This window comes from Heterodontus francisci, unplaced genomic scaffold, assembly GCF_036365525.1.
Source record: "Heterodontus francisci isolate sHetFra1 unplaced genomic scaffold, sHetFra1.hap1 HAP1_SCAFFOLD_542, whole genome shotgun sequence".
In the NCBI taxonomy this organism is placed as follows: domain Eukaryota; kingdom Metazoa; phylum Chordata; class Chondrichthyes; order Heterodontiformes; family Heterodontidae; genus Heterodontus; species Heterodontus francisci.
Genome location: NW_027140974.1, coordinates 185,001 through 190,000, shown reverse-complemented (window position 1 = coordinate 190,000; position 5,000 = coordinate 185,001).

The following is a 5,000-nucleotide window of genomic DNA, read 5'->3' as shown; positions in this document are numbered from 1 at the left end:
AACTCTGGCCGGACCTCTGGAACTCCATCCCGGGTAACCGGGGCAAATTTTTCCGCTTGATCGCCCTTCCACTGGTTAACCATTTGCCCTTTCGGACTTAGTCTCTGGACATTATTCGACGGATTTTCTGGTTAACCATTTGCCCTTTCGGACTTAGTCTCTGGGCATTATTTTCGACTTTTTGGTTAATGATTTCATACTTTTTACTTACTTTTGCCCTTTTTGGTTAATGATTACTCTGCTTACTGGTTAACCATTTGCCCTTTCGGACTTAGTCTCTGGACATTATTTTCGAGTTTTTGGTTAATGATTTCACACTTTTAACATATTTTTGCGCTTTTTGGTTAATGATTACTCTGCTTACTGGTTAACCATTTGCCCTTTCGGACTTAGTCTCTGGACATTATTTTCGACTTTTTGGTTAATGATTTCACACTTTTTACTTACTTTTGCGATTTTTGGTTAATGATTTCACACTTTTAACATATTTTTGCGCTTTTTGGTTAATGATTACTCTGCTTACTGGTTAACCATTTGCCCTTTCGGACTTAGTCTCTGGAGATTATTTTCGACTTTTTGGTTAATGATTTCACACTTTTAACTTAATTTTGTGCTTTTTGGTTAATGATTTCACACTTTTTACTTACTTTTGCGATTTTTGGTTAATGATTACTCTGCTTACTGGTTAACCATTTGCCCTTTCGGACTTAGTCTCTGGACATTATTTTCGAGTTTTTGGTTAATGATTTCACACTTTTAACATATTTTTGCGCTTTTTGGTTAATGATTACTCTGCTTACTGGTTAACCATTTGCCCTTTCGGACTTAGTCTCTGGACATTATTTTCGAGTTTTTGGTTAATGATTTCACACTTTTTACTTACTTTTGCGCTTTTTGGTTACTGATTTCACACTTTTTACATATTTTTGCGCTTTTTGGTTAATGATTACTCTGCTTACTGGTTAATTATTTGCCCTTTCGGACTTAGTCTCTGCACATTATTTTCGAGTTTTTGGTTAATGATTTCACACTTTTAACATATTTTTGCGCTTTTTGGTTAATGATTACTCTGCTTACTGGTTAACCATTTGCCCTTTCGGACTTAGTCTCTGGAGATTATTTTCGAGTTTTTGGTTAATGATTTCACACTTTTTACTTACTTTTGCGCTTTTTGGTTACTGATTTCACACTTTTTACATATTTTTGCGCTTTTTGGTTAATGATTACTCTGCTTACTGGTTAATTATTTGCCCTTTCGGACTTAGTCTCTGCACATTATTTTCGAGTTTTTGGTTAATGATTTCACACTTTTAACATATTTTTGCGCTTTTTGGTTAATGATTACTCTGCTTACTGGTTAACCATTTGCCCTTTCGGACTTAGTCTCTGGAGATTATTTTCGACTTTTTGGTTAATGATTTCACACTTTTAACTTAATTTTGTGCTTTTTGGTTAATGATTTCACACTTTTTACTTACTTTTGCGATTTTTGGTTAATGATTACTCTGCTTACTGGTTAACCATTTGCCCTTTCGAACTTAGTCTCTGGACATTATTTTCGAGTTTTTGGTTAATGATTTCACACTTTTAACATATTTTTGCGCTTTTTGGTTAATGATTACTCTGCTTACTGGTTAATTATTTGCCCTTTCGGACTTAGTCTCTGCACATTATTTTCGAGTTTTTGGTTAATGATTTCACACTTTTAACATATTTTTGCGCTTTTTGGTTACTGATTTCATACTTTTTACTTACTTTTGCGCCTTTTGGTTAATGATTACTCTGCTTACTGGTTAACCATTTGCCCTTTCGGACTTAGTCTCTGGACATTATTTTCGAGTTTTTGGTTAATGATTTCACACTTTTTACTTACTTTTGCGATTTTTGGTTAATGATTACTCTGCTTACTGGTTAACCATTTGCCCTTTCGGACTTAGTCTCTGGACATTATTTTCGGGTTTTTGGTTAATGATTTCACACTTTTTACTTACTTTTGCGATTTTTGGTTAATGATTACTCTGCTTACTGGTTAACCATTTGCCCTTTCGGACTTAGTCTCTGGACATTGTTTTCGACATTTTGGTTAATGATTTCACACTTTTAACTTAATTTTGTGCTTTTTGGTTAATGATTTCATACTTTTTACTTACTTTTGCGATTTTTGGTTAATGATTTCATACTTTTTACTTACTTTTGCGATTTTTGGTTAATGATTTCATACTTTTTACTTACTTTTGCCCTTTTTGGTTAATGATTTCATACTTTTTACTTACTTTTGCGATTTTTGGTTCATGATTACTCTGCTTACTGGTTAACCATTTGCCCTTTCGGACTTGGTCTCTGGACATTATTTTCGACTTTTTGGTTAATGATTTCACACTTTTAACTTAATTTTGTGCTTTTTGGTTAATGATTTCATACTTTTTACTTACTTTTGCCCTTTTTGGTTAATGATTACTCTGCTTACTGGTTAACCATTTGCCCTTTCGGACTTAGTCTCTGCACATTATTTTCGAGTTTTTGGTTAATGATTTCACACTTTTAACATATTTTTGCGATTTTTGGTTAATGATTACTCTGCTTACTGGTTAACCATTTGCCCTTTCGGACTTAGTCTCTGGAGATTATTTTCGACTTTTTGGTTAATGATTTCACACTTTTAACATATTTTTGCGCTTTTTGGTTACTGATTTCATACTTTTTACTTACTTTTGCGCCTTTTGGTTAATGATTACTCTGCTTACTGGTTAACCATTTGCCCTTTCGGACTTAGTCTCTGGAGATTATTTTCGAGTTTTTGGTTAATGATTTCACACTTTTTACTTACTTTTGCGATTTTTGGTTAATGATTACTCTGCTTACTGGTTAACCATTTGCCCTTTTGGACTTAGTCTCTGGAGATTATTTTCGACTTTTTGGTTAATGATTTCACACTTTTTACTTACTTTTGCGATTTTTGGTTAATGATTTCACACTTTTTACTTACTTTTGCGATTTTTGGTTAATGATTACTCTGCTTACTGGTTAACCATTTGCCCTTTCGGACTTAGTCTCTGGAGATTATTTTCGAGTTTTTGGTTAATGATTTCACACTTTTTACTTACTTTTGCGATTTTTGGTTAATGATTTCACACTTTTTACTTACTTTTGCGATTTTTGGTTAATGATTACTCTGCTTACTGGTTAACCATTTGCCCTTTCGGACTTGGTCTCTGGACATTATTTTCGAGTTTTTGGTTAATGATTTCACACTTTTTACTTACTTTTGCGATTTTTGGTTAATGATTACTCTGCTTACTGGTTAACCATTTGCCCTTTCGGACTTAGTCTCTGGAGATTATTTTCGAGTTTTTGGTTAATGATTTCACACTTTTTACTTACTTTTGCGATTTTTGGTTAATGATTACTCTGCTTACTGGTTAACCATTTGCCCTTTCGGACTTAGTCTCTGCACATTATTTTCGAGTTTTTGGTTAATGATTTCACACTTTTAACATATTTTTGCGCTTTTTGGTTAATGATTACTCTGCTTACTGGTTAACCATTTGCCCTTTTGGACTTAGTCTCTGGACATTATTTTCGAGTTTTTGGTTAATGATTTCACACTTTTTACTTACTTTTGCGATTTTTGGTTAATGATTTCACACTTTTTACTTACTTTTGCGATTTTTGGTTAATGATTACTCTGCTTACTGGTTAACCATTTGCCCTTTCGGACTTAGTCTCTGGAGATTATTTTCGAGTTTTTGGTTAATGATTTCACACTTTTTACTTACTTTTGCGATTTTTGGTTAATGATTTCACACTTTTTACTTACTTTTGCGATTTTTGGTTAATGATGACTCTGCTTACTGGTTAACCATTTGCCCTTTCGGACTTAGTCTCTGCACATTATTTTCGAGTTTTTGGTTAATGATTTCACACTTTTTACTTACTTTTGCGATTTTTGGTTAATGATTTCATACTTTTTACTTACTTTTGCGATTTTTGGTTAATGATTACTCTGCTTACTGGTTAACCATTTGCCCTTTCGGACTTGGTCTCTGGACATTATTTTCGAGTTTTTGGTTAATGATTTCACACTTTTAACATAATTTTGCGCTTTTTGGTTAATGATTACTCTGCTTGCTTGTTACTGATTTCCCCTTTCGGACTTGATCTCTGGCCGTTCTTTTCGACCTTTTTGGATAAGGTTTCCACACTCTGAAATTATTTTGGGCTCACTGATTAGGCGAGATCAAGGGGGCATGCCTGGGCACTTTGGGCTCAGTTTGGGAAGGCGGCGTCCGTGTGCTCCTCCGCCCTTCCCGCACTTGCGGCTAGGTTTGCCAAACTGCGCTGACCCGCAGCCCTGCCTTTTTGCCCACGGCACGGAACGACTCAAGTCTGGCTCCGTTCCAGGCCGTTGCCTCCGGCTGCCCGCCGTCCGGCCGGCCTGGGACGTACCCCGGCTGACGGCGCCGGAGGCCCTCTAGCAGCCACCGGTGCCGCGGGCCAATGGGTCCGGGCGTTCCGGAGCTATCGGTGGGGAAGTGCTCTCCCCTTTTCCTGACGCCGTTCGCCCGAGCAGAGGTGCAGCCTGACGGGACTGCTGTCGCCTTCCGCGGCGCACCGGCCCCTTTCACCTGCCGTCGACCGCGCGGAGCTCGGACCTCCCTCCCCGAAGTTATGGCCCCGGCGCCGGAGGGTGCCCGGGGCCGGGCATTCAGCGGGGTGAGTCTTCACCTTCCCGGTCAGCCTGCGGGGTCGGTGCGCCGGCACTCGACGCCGGAGGGTCCCCTCTTTCCGTAGAGCCCCGCCCGGTGCCGATCGGCCGGCGGATTGCGGAGCGAACCGCGCCTGACCGACGGGCCTCGGAAACCCGTTGCAGTCGACGGGGGGGAACCGGACAGCGGGACGAGGTGCCGATTCCACCCGCAGATTCGATCCCGAAATCCCGCGGGATTCGGCGGTCCGACCCGACAGATTCAAACGTCGCCCGGGCGGCCCCCAGCGGTCGG